This window comes from Siphateles boraxobius, unplaced genomic scaffold (assembly GCF_051911475.1).
Source record: "Siphateles boraxobius isolate OS27281-9 unplaced genomic scaffold, OSU_SipBor_1 68, whole genome shotgun sequence".
NCBI lineage: Eukaryota > Metazoa > Chordata > Actinopteri > Cypriniformes > Leuciscidae > Siphateles > Siphateles boraxobius.
The window spans coordinates 11,502,377-11,515,000 of record NW_027509195.1 but is presented as its reverse complement, the minus strand read 5'-3'; the positions used below and the strand labels follow the sequence as shown (position 1 = coordinate 11,515,000).

At 39.9% G+C, this 12,624-nt stretch overlaps 1 protein-coding gene across 27 annotated transcripts in view; it reads right to left on the bottom strand.

Annotated features, from left to right (window-relative positions):
- Nucleotides 1–12,624, bottom strand: part of rims2a (regulating synaptic membrane exocytosis 2a) — a 217,818-nt gene that overhangs the window by 9,417 nt on the left and 195,777 nt on the right. The gene's annotated exons all lie outside the window — the stretch shown is intronic.

The window sequence follows — 12,624 nt, the reverse complement described above, 5'->3', positions numbered from 1 at the left end:
CACACACACACACACACACACACACACACACACACACACACACACACACACACACACACACACACACACACACACACACACACACACACACACACGCGCGCGCACACACAGATAATTCCTCCTTTCTCCTCGGCCCTCTTAAAAAGACGAGATTTATTTCTCTGTGCTGACGTACATCTTTTATCACAGGCCTCCACCTCTCTCTTCACTATCTCTCAGTGTAAATGTTTACCACAGAAGACGTCTGGCTACAGAAACAGCTGAATCACTGCTATCCCCGAAAAATATCCCCGCATTATGCATTGCAAATATTTGAATAGTCATAACAGGAATAGCAGTCATATTCAACCATTTTCAATAGCCACTTCAGGCATCAAGTTCTGAGAGAAACTAAATGCTGGGTGTCTGCTGTGCTGAGGAATTAAACATATTAGATATTTGCATTATGCAAAACTTGCAGCCACGATACCAGGGTGCATGGTGTTATGAAGGTCAAAAGCACCCACCCTCAAAATCTATATGATAGGGTTCTTACACTTTGATGCCAAGGACCACTAAACATGATGGTTTTAAGGACCTCTTTCCTAAAATATAATGACAGCTAGACAATTTTCTGCACTAAGTCCTGTTCCTGAACCGTTTTCTGTTTTAATATATTTTAAAATGTAATTTACTCCTGTGTTGGCAAAGCTGAATTTTCATCAGCCATTACTTCAGTCTTTAGTTTCGATCTTAATTATTCCAAACTTTTGACCACCAGTGTGTGTATATGTATATACACTTATCGACCACTGTCCAACTGCTCATTAATTTGAATATCTAATCAGCCAATCACATGCTAGGAACTCAATACATTTAGGCATGTAGACACAGTCAAGACGATCTGCTGAACTTCAAACTGAGCATCAGATCTACTGGGATTTTCATGCACAACCATCTCTAGGGTTTACAGAGAATGATCCAAAAAAGAGAAAATATCCAGTGAGCGACAGTTCTGTGAGTGAAATGCCTTGATGATGCCAGAGGTCAGAGGTGAATGGCCAGACTGGTTCAGCTGATATTAAGACAACAGTACCTCAAATAATCTCTCGTTACAACCGAGGTCTGCAGAAGAGCATCTCTAAACACACAACATGTCGAACCTTGAAGCAGAAGAGCATCTCTAAACACACATCATGTCGAACCTTGAAGCAGAAGAGCATCTCTGAAAACACATCATGTCGAACCTTGAAGCAGAAGAGCATCTCTGAACACACAACATGTCGAACCTTGAAGCAGAAGAGCATCTCTGAACACACAACATGTCGAACCTTGAAGCAGAAGAGCATCTCTGAACACACAACATGTCGAACCTTGAAGCAGAAGAGCATCTCTGAACACACAAAATGTCGAACCTTGAAGCAGAAGAGCATCTCTGAACACACAACATGTTGAACCTTGAAGCAGAAGAGCATCTCTGAACACACAACATGTCGAACCTTGAAGCAGAAGAGCATCTCTGAACACACAACATGTCGAACCTTGAAGCAGAAGAGCATCTCTGAACACACAACATGTCGAACCTTGAAGCAGAAGAGCATCTCTGAACACACAACATGTCGAACCTTGAAGCAGAAGAGCATCTCTGAACACACAACATGTCGAACCTTGAAGCAGAAGAGCATCTCTGAACACACAACATGTCGAACCTTGAAGCAGAAGAGCATCTCTGAACACACAAAATGTCGAACCTTGAAGCAGAAGAGTATCTCTGAACACACAACATGTCAAACCTTGAAGCAGAAGAGCATCTCTGAAGACACACTGGTGCCACTCCTGTCAGCTGAGAACAGGAAACTGAAGCAATTCACACAGGCTCACCAAAATCAATAGAACATTGTAAAAACATTGTCTGGTCTGATGAGTCTCAATTTCTGCTGCGGCAGTCAGATGGTAGGGCCAGAAATTGTCGTAAACAACACAAAAGCATAGATCTATCCTGACTTGTATCAACAGTTCAGGCTGCTTCTGGTGGTGTAATGGTGTCTGGGATATTTTCAGGCCACACTTTGGGCCTTTTAATACCAATTGAGCATCTCCACAGAGTACCTGAGTATTGTTGCTGACCATGTCCATCCCTTTATGACCATAGTGGACCCGTCTTCTGATGACTACTTACAGCAGGATAACACACAATGTCACAAAGTTCAAATCATCTTAAACTGGTGTCTTGAACATGACTATGAGTTCTCTAAACTAAAATGGCCTCCACAGCCACCAGATCTCAATCCAATAGAGCAGCTTTGAGATGTGGTGGAATGGGAGATTCGCATCATGGATGAACATGAATTAAGGCATTTCTGGAGGCAAAAGGGGTCCAACCCGGTACTAGCAAGGTGTACCTAATAAAGTGACCGGTGTGTGTGTGTGTGTGTGTGTGTGTGTGTGTGTATGTATATATATATATATATATATATATATATATATATATATATACATACACACATACTATTTTGCAATAGTATATATTGGAGAAAAAAAAACATATCACTAAACCTGTCGCTATTGTGATCTGGTATCTGGTAATATTCCAGTCCATTAATATATTCATGTTGATTTGTTTGATGGCTCTTTTACATTTTGAGTTCTGAATTTCTTCTAGCAGACATGGAGTATATATTAGTATACAGTGTACTAAAACTCCCAAACCTGCCAGAACGCATGCGACTCATTGAAGCCTCCAGAGCTATGAAAGAGCAATCTCTGAGAAATAAAACTTTCCATTTGGTTACCACATAGAAAAAGTCACAGCTCACAAATTGACACATCTCTGAAATTCCTCTATTGCAAACAGCTTTGATAATACTGGGCACTTAACTTAATAATTCTGGGAAATGTTTCATGAGCAGACATACAGTAGACAGCCTGAGACCACTACTATATAAATCAAATGTAGTCAATACAACTAGTCAAAAGGTTTCAAAAAGGCCAGATTAGAAAAAAACATAATGAATCAGTGTATTCGATCAATCAGCCGCCTACACTTCAGTCGCTACTACTAAAATATTACAGATGATATCATTGGACAGGCTGTATTGCAGCTTCCTTTCTACATCAACCACTTTTTCATTTGCATTTCAAATTAAAAAGCCTCTTCATAATGTTTTCTCATAAAAATCCATTGTAAAAAACTATTAATCTACGCAAGTCGGTCATAGTGATTCAGTGCAATAAACGGTTCAAGAGCTCCCACTGGCCTACAGTTCCATTATTTGAACAAATGTCAATTGTCAATCATGTACCACTATGGTTTTAAAACACAGTACTTTAAAATACCACTTTGCAGTGAAGAGCCAATGTTATTTAGGACAGGTTCATCTACATCTACTGAGAATTCAGAATTGTTTAAGCAAAAAACTTCCTCTACATGAAAACAACACAATCTTCCAGAACAGAAGGAATGATGGTATCTATTAGGGGTGGCACGGTACATGAAAAAACATCCGAACCGTTCGGTTTGCTTGTCTTGGTTCGGTGCGTGTGTGCGTCGCACAGTTCGACGCATGCGCAATGTAACCTCGTGCCCGTGACCTCAGACAGTGTGTTTACTTTTCGCGCGTAATAAGAGATGTGTGGACAATGGACATACATATGAGGCTTGTTCGACTTGAACCGGCGCTGCACAGACCGATTTCAAGTGAAAAAAATGTATCCTCACTCTCAGGGAATAGAAGGATTGTTGATACTGCTTTTGTGTTGAGGTTGAACTTATGTTTCTCTTTATGGTTATGCCTTTGCTATTGTTATAGCCCCATTATAGGCAATTATGTGAAACATATTTTGACTTATTTGAAAGATAGTGCTTTAAGAGTTTCTCTCTTTTTCTTTTAAAAGATAAACATTTTGTAAGAGCTACACTGACGTTGACAGTTTGATAAATGCAAGTTAATTTTAATCTTTGTGTGCTAAAAATGTACATAATTCCCTGTAGAGATAGCAATACACATTCTCCTTTTTTGCCAAATAAACAAAAGCATTTCATCAATGTCTTCTCTCTTGCTGTATCAAAATGTCACCTAGCTTTCCTCAGAAATGGTCTCAATAATCTGCTTAAAGTCAAGTCAAATTCAGTTTGTGCATGATTACATGATATACATTTTTTTTAATGCTGTATCCTGAATTGTGGAGAATTAAGCTATAGCCTATATCATATGCTGAAGTACATTTCTAGAGTGTTAAAGATTAAAAGAAAAAAATAACAACAAGAACCGTACAGAACCGAAAACCGTGACCCTAGAACCGTGATCTATCTATCCCTCAGATTAATTGGCACTCAACTCAAGTATGAAAACAAAACACATGAAAGCACGTACAGTCCGCTTATGCCTGAGAGACGAGAAATACTCATATTACGGGAATTTATAGAACGCCACATGTGAGAAAAACACAAAGATGTAATGTCCTGGCAGAATGTCCTATGTGTGAGACTGATGATGTTTAGACCAGCTCAGGCAAGCGTGAGTGTGTGTGTGTGTGTGTAGATAAACATTTCTATTGAATGGCATGCTTTTACATCCTCTAGTTCCTGCCTTCATTCCTGTTTTATGTCACGACATATTAGTTAGGAATAATAACCAGCACAACACCAGAGGATTTGAAAGATCATTAACCCAAGGACTCTATTAGAAAGCGTTGCAGATTTCCACAGAACTGGAATAACCCATCTCTAGCATGTTTGTTTATTAAGGCGAGACACTACAGGTGAATAGGGTAAACATTTTAACTTACAGATATCACCATGAAACTTTACAAGTTGATTACAAACACGAATAGGAGAAAAAAATGTATTGCAAGTTTTCTGTAATTTTATGTTTAAATATGCTAATCAGACTATATCTAATTAAATATGCGCTAATTTGCATATATTTTAAGTGACAAATAAGTGACAAATATGACCATTGAAAAAAACAAGGTTCAATATTATTTTTTAATTTTGTTGATATATTATTCAATGAAAACACATTAACAGAGGGGATTATGAATATCTCCTTTTGTTACCCTGTAAATCGGAAATAGCCAATAGCCTTAAAAAATAGATTTCCGCACTATTTTTAGGCAAAAAATTGTTATATAAATCAGCCAAGAATGATATATCAACAAACGGCCTTTAAAGATTTTTATGACAAAATTCCACTAATTTCTATTGAAAGCCATGAATTACAGACAAAATATGCTTTAGGTCCATTAAAATCCATGCATCACATTGTTTAACATCCAAAACTCATCATTGCTTCATCCATCACTGATCATAACATCCAAAACAACACTCAAAACATCAAAACCACACATCAACAGTCCATCACACAGGTGAATCTGCCTGAGGGACACACAACCACTTTAGGATCCCACAATTTTGATTTGTTTTGTTTAGTATTATATAGTAATTATATTATACAAAAACTGAAGTGTGTTGTGTAATGTAATTGTTTTGTATATATAGTGGGTTAATTTATAGTGTATATTTGATGAGATTGCGCATTTCGAGTTAAATTGCCCGTTTTACTTTCATGATTGGTTGCTGATAAACAAGAAATGACCATATTTGGATCCGACAGCATTGCAAAGGAGAGAGAGAGCTTTCTAACGGTGTGTGTGATGACGGTGCAGAAAGCGATCAGAGCAGCGGGATGACTTTTGATGAATTTAAGTGAATTCATGATGAATTTAACTTTAGATGAATTTAGATGAAATTTACACACAAACAGACAAAGTGTAGTACAATCAGAATCAGAATCAGAATCAGAATCAGAAAGAGCTTTATTGCCAAGTGTGCTTGCACACACAAGGAATTTGTTTTGGTACTGAGGCTTCCAGTGGACATATACAAATACAACATGAAACATAATACTACAAATTATAAGAATAAAAAATAAAAATATAAATATATGAGAATAAAACTATCACAGTTGGGTTTAGTCAGAATAGACATTTTCAGATTTACAGATTATGAACCTATTTACAGTGTTTTGAATATTATAAATAAATAAATCTACATATAAGTATCACCTGAGTTGTGGGATATTGCACTAAACAGTGGGAGTATTGCACTTACAGGCATATGCCTTGGGAGGAGTGTTAACTGTTCAGGAGGGAAATGGCCTGTGGGAAGAAACTGTTCCTGTGCCGAGATGTTCTTGTGGCCAGTGATCTGAGTCTCCGTCTTGACGGTAACAGTTCAAACAGGTGGTGTCCAGGGTGAGTGGAGTCTGTGATGATTTTACCTGCTCTCCTCCTCACTCTGGAAGAGTACAGGTCCTGGAGGTTTGGCAGGGGGGCACCAATAATCCTCTCCGCAGTCCGGACTGTCCGTTGTAGTCTCCTGATGTCTGATTTGGTAGCTGAACCAAACCAGACAGTGATGGAAGCGCACAAGACAGACTCAATGACGGCTGAGTAGAACTGAATCAGCAGATCCTGTGGCAGGTTGAACTTCCTCAGCTGGCGAAGGAAGTACAGTCTCTGCTGGGCCTTTTTCACAGTGGAGTCAATGTGATTGTCCCACTTCAGGTCCTGAGAGATGATAGTGCCCAGGAACCTGAATGACTCCACTGCTTCCACAGTGCTGTTCATGATGGTGAGTGGGGGGAGTGCTGAGCTGTTCCTCCTGAAGTCCACGATCATCTCCACTGTTTTGAGCGTGTTCAGCTCAAGGTTGTTATAACTGCACCAGGCAGCCAGCTGTTCAACCTCCAGTCTGTAAGCAGACTCGTCACCGTTTCGGATGAGACCGATGACAGTGGTGTCGTCTGCAAATTTCAGGAGCTTGACAGTGGGGTCTTTAGAAGTGCAGTCATTAGTGTACAGGGAGAAGAGCAGTGGGGAGAGAACGCACCCTTGGGGAGCACCAGTGCTTATTGTGAGTGTCTTGGATGTGTGTTTCCCCAGTCTCACTCGCTGCTGCCGGTCCGTCAGGAAGCTGGTGATCCACTGACAGATCGAGGATGGTATGGAGAGCTGGGTCAGTTTGGCTGTGAGAAGACCAGGCATGATGGTATTGAAGGCCGAACTGAAGTCCACAAAGAGGATCCTTGCATAAGTCCCTGGTCTGTCGAGATGTTGCAGGATATAATGCAGTCCCATGTTGACTGCATCATCCACAGACCTGTTTGCTCTGTAAGCAAACTGAAAGGGATCCAGCAGGGGTCCAGTGATGTCCTTCAGGTGGGCCAGCACCATTTTTTTAAACGACTTCATGACCACAGACGTGAGAGCGACAGGTCTGTAGTCATTAAGTCCAGTGATTTTGGGTTTTTTGGGGACAGGAATGATAGTGGAGCGTTTGAAGCAGCAGGGAACTTCACACTGCTCCAATGATCTGTTGAAGATCTGCGTGAAGACCGGGGCCAGTTGGTCAGCGCAGGCTTTTAAACAAGCAGATGAGATGCCGTCTGGGCCTGAGGCTTTCCTAGTCTTCTGTTTTTTGAAGACTCGGCTCACGTCCTCCACACAGACCTTAAGCTCAGGTTGGATGGCAGGAGGGGGGAGTGATAATTGGAGAACAGGAGGTGATGCTGAATGTGTGAAGTGCAGATCAGACCGGGTGTGTGGTGTGAATGAGGGCTTTTCAAACCGACAGTAAAATGAATTTAAATCGTCAGCCTGGTGTTGATTGTCCACAGATCGAGGGGATGGTGACTTGTAGTTGGTAATGTTCCTCAGGCCATTCCAGACTGATGATGGGTCGTTGGATGAAAACTGGTTTTTCAGTTTATCAGAGTAGTTCCTTTTAGCAACTCTGATCTCCTTTGTCAATCTGTTTCTGGCCTGGTTATACAAGATTTTATCCCCACTTCTGTAAGCATCCTCTTTTGCATGACGAAGGTGTTTGAGTTTCCCAGTAAACCATGGTTTATCATTAGTGAATGATAAGAATGTCCTGGTAGGAATGCATGTATCCTCACAGAAACTTATATATGATGTTACAGTATCTGTGAGCTCATCCAGATCATTGGTAGCAGCTTCAAAAACAGTCCAATCAGTGCAATCAAAGCAGGCCTGTAGATTCTGCTCTGCTTCATTAGTCCATCTTTTTACAGTCCTTATTCCAGGTTTAGCTGATTTCAGTTTCTGCCTGTAGGTCGGTATGAGATGAACCAAACAGTGATCAGAGAGCCCCAAAGCTGCCCGTGGGACGGAGTGATACGCATTCCTTATTGTGGTGTAACAGTGGTCCAGTATATTACTGTCTCTGGTGGGACATGTAACGTGCTGTCTGTATTTTGGTAGTTCACGGGAAAGATTTGCTTTGTTAAAATCCCCAAGAATGATTAAAAGAGAGTCTGGGTACCTTTGTTCCGTTTCAGATATTTGTTCAGCCAGCTGTTGTAGCGCCGCGCTCACGCACGCGTCTGGAGGGATGTAAACATTCACGAGAATGAAAGAGGAAAATTCCCGAGGCGAGTAGAAGGGTTTACAGTTTATGAAATGTGCCTCTAAATTAGGAGAGCACATCTTCTTCAGTGTTGTTACATCTGAACACCAACTTTCGTTAATGTAGAAACACAATCCACCACCTCTCGTTTTCCCTGTTAGCTCCGCGATGCGATCCGCTCGGAACAGCTGGAAGCCCGGCAGATGTATTGCGTTGTCCGGTATGGCTTCACTCAGCCAGGTTTCAGTGAAGCACAAAGCAGCAGAGTTAAAAAAATCCTTGTTAGTGTGGGTGAGGAGAAGAAGTTCATCCGTTTTGTTAGGAAGGGATCGGAGATTCGCGAGATGAATGCTGGGGAGTGCAGTGCGCAGGCCGCGCTCGCGGAGTTTAACCAGCGCGCCGGCACGCTTCCCGCGTTTGCGTCTGAACGCGCGTTTGAACAACACCGCTGCCCCTCCGACGAGAATGTCCAGCAAAACGTCCGAATAATCAAAAACTGTAGAAAAGGTTTCTGGTGTGTGTTTCCTAATGTCCAGTAGTTCGTCTTTGGTGAAACTGATAGGAAAAGAATGACTAAACGCAGAACAAACGAACAAAAACAACACAATAGCTGGAGAGCTCCACACCGAGGCAGCCATCCGCGGCGCCATCTTGGATCTTGGATCTTAAATAAAGACCTAAATGTGTATTTTGGACTTTTTTCAGCACAAGTCTGAAAGAAGACATGTTATTGAAGACAAGTAGCCCAAAATCTCAAAATTGATCAGTGAAAAAAAAAACAATGTTTTTGCCTGCCGTGTCTCACCTTAAATGGAAATGCTTTCAGCTAGTCTAGAACTCTCAGCTCACTTCAACACTTTAACTGTTTTTAAAAGCATTGCAAAACATTCTGCAAAGAAAATCATCATTGATCATCCTCGACTATGTCCATTTAAAGAAGGAAAAGGAAATGTCTGGGTCATATTTGACCACAAAATCAGAATGAAAAAGTAAGAGGATGGGCTCTATTTTAACGATCTAAAATGCAAGTGTCAAGCGCGAAGCGCAAGTAACTTTGTGGGCAGGTCTTGGGCGTTGTTGCTATTTTACCGGCGGGATAAATGACTCTTGCGTTCGACGCAAGTTTAAAAGGGGTTGGTCTGAAGTAGCTTCATTATTCATAGGTGTGGTTTGGGCGTAACGTGAAATAAACCAATCAGAGCGCCATCTAACATACCCTTTAAGAGCAGGTGCGCATGTTGCATGGCGGATTGTTATTATTATGGCGCATTTACCAGGCGCACTTCAGAATCGGTTCACAGCCGAGGAGATCGATGTTCTCGTCAGGGCCGTAAAAGAAAGAGAAGTGACATTGGGGATGGGACAAACCTACCCAAATCAATAGAAACAAATATGAGAAAGCTCAACTTAACTGATAAGTTAAAGAGTAAGGTTTTTAATGTACTTACATTATGGTAAAGGTGATTTCGCAGTCTTCAGATTTTTTTTTTCCTGTTTCTTGACGGACAAACTAATTTGTCAGATTTCCTTATATACATATGTGTCTTGCCACTATTGGGCAAACAGGTCTTATCCGTCATTACTACAATTTGCCTGAAAAATTAGGGTAAATGTGTAAGCTAGATTTATGCCTATTTTTTCACATCTTCATGGACACCACAATGATTCCCTCGTGTGGTAATATTTTTCCTTGTTATAATGTGTGATTTGCAAAAATAAAAACTGCTGCATCTGTGTTGATGAGAGAATCAAAGTGTATGCGCGTTGTGCATAGCTACATTATGGCCAAGCATGCGTGCTTAAAATAGCATTATGAACAACGCACAACGCGCCACTGACTTTAGACTAGGTTTTTTTTGGTCAGTGGCGGAATTGTTTTCTGGAACTGCAAAATAGCACTAGGGAATGTTTGCGCCGAAACAAGCCTCCTTGTTGCGCCGACCAGCCCAGAGAGTGCAGGTTCATTTCCTAGTTTACCGACGTGTGTCTGTGCAGAGAAAAGCCCGCTTTGCGCGGGTGCAAAATGGGAATGATATATGCGTCAGTGTACAAAGTAATTTGCGCCGGGTGCAAGATAGAGCCCATAATGTTTTGCATGAAGAAAATTAAGCCTATTTTATTATTTTTTCTTTAAGAATTTTTGCATTGTGGCAAAAAATATATCATAAAAAATATCATTACCATAATGCATATATGCATTATTCTTATTACTGTAATACAGTATGCCAGGCCAAAATAATAATAATTATTATTATTATAAGCATAAACTAAATAGAGTACAAAAATCTTACTATTTAATTATAATATATATTTTTAATTGTACTTTACAAAAGTTCTTTACACTGAATTAAGATAAACTAATATTTATACCTAATAATTAATACTAATTATAATGATTTTCTGGGGTAGATGCACTTAACTGGCATTTAAATAATGTCACAATGGAAAAAGATTTTGATGTGAAATATTATGGAAAGAAGAGGGGGAAAAGATCCTGCACAGTGTCGTAGGTTTTCGCAAGTTGCAAATCTGGGATGTGAAATATGGCCGGACATTTCTTGGCAGTTTTCATAAGATTCACCTCTAAAAACCACATTCACGTAACATAAAATAGAAATAATGTCTTTATGTCAGCTGTGAAGTGGTAGACCTCACACTCTTTTTTCTTTACACGTCTAATCAAGAGAGATGTGATACAGATGGAGGAATGACCACTTCCTCTGTCAATGTGTGGACAGATGGAGAAAGACAGAAAGAGAACAACACACAGAATAAACTCTTGTGCTTTACTAACCGCCCAGATCCAAAGAAGAGGCATCTGTGCAGCCGACTGAACGTCTGCATAAACAACAACTATATGAGGCTGTGATCGAGACCGGTATTTCAGTGTAAAAAAGTTCATTCTGCAGATCAGAGATTCACAATAATATTGTCTATACATGGTCATCATCACAACTAAGCAAAAAAGGAGAGCTTTGGTTTCCCCCCTCAACTGCTTAGTAACTGAAGAGTCAGATGAGGAACAGGATCACTGGACTATTTCTCATGAGTTTGTTTTTGAAATAAGGAAGTCCATCTATGGGTGAGTCTTTGAACACGGAGACATTCATGAGACAAGGCCAGACTGAATAAACAAAGACTGAATGTAAGCCGCCTGTGTCCAGTTTTTTGACAATCGCATGAAATGAAATCAAGTGCACTATAACATTTCAGAGATGTTGCAACACAAGCTCAACACATAAACACATATTACAAAAACGTTCAGTTTCAGAGTCACAAAAAGACTTCCCTGGTGTGGTGTCCTTATAAAAGAATAAAAATGTTGCACCATAGTGTTAGTCAACTGATTAAAAATTTCAAAATCAAACATGCTATGATTGATTGACTAATTAATCAAAGTAACTGTTCCTCAACAGTCCACCAAGACCATTTATGGAAACTAAGCTGAAATCATGACCACATTAACATATGACCTCTCACATTTACATATTAATGCATATTCAGTAGTCAGCTATTTAACTTGCCCTGATGAATGACAGTATGAACTATACCAATACAAAGAGGTTAATCAGTCATAATAAAAGTCATTAACATACAGAATTCTTAAAAGTACGGTAGCAAAATTTAAGGGTTAGAGGAAGAGTGGAACATTTTCAAGAAAACTACATTTTTTGGTGCAAGATGCCTTGAAAAACATTATAAGTGATAAAAAATGGTTCAAAATTACACAGTATAGCCACCTTTAAAACAGTAACTCTTTCCCCGCCATTGACGGAATTTTATGGCAATCCATGTTATCACTCTTATACGTTATGTTATTACGCATCTTCTGAAAATGTATAGAATCTCCTGATCAAAGGACAGGCGAAGAAGAAGCAGAAACAAGCGATAGAAGCATTGCTTATGCACACGTAATCTAACACGATCATCAAACATTAAACAGCATATAAAGCAAAAGTGCCTAACGTTACTGAATGAAATGTCGACCCAGGAAGCAAGCTTTGGGTGTGTTGATTGACACAATCTACTCCGTACAGTCTAGTCTGGACGTAGTCTTTAGGCCTTGTAGACTGTCAGTCCAAATCCAGTTTTTGTCCATATCCAATTAGAATCCAATCATATTATTTAGCAAGTGTGAATGGCAAAATCTAATGAAATGCAATTTTTAAAAATCTATTTTGAGCTACATTCATGTGGTCGGTTTTCTGGAAATC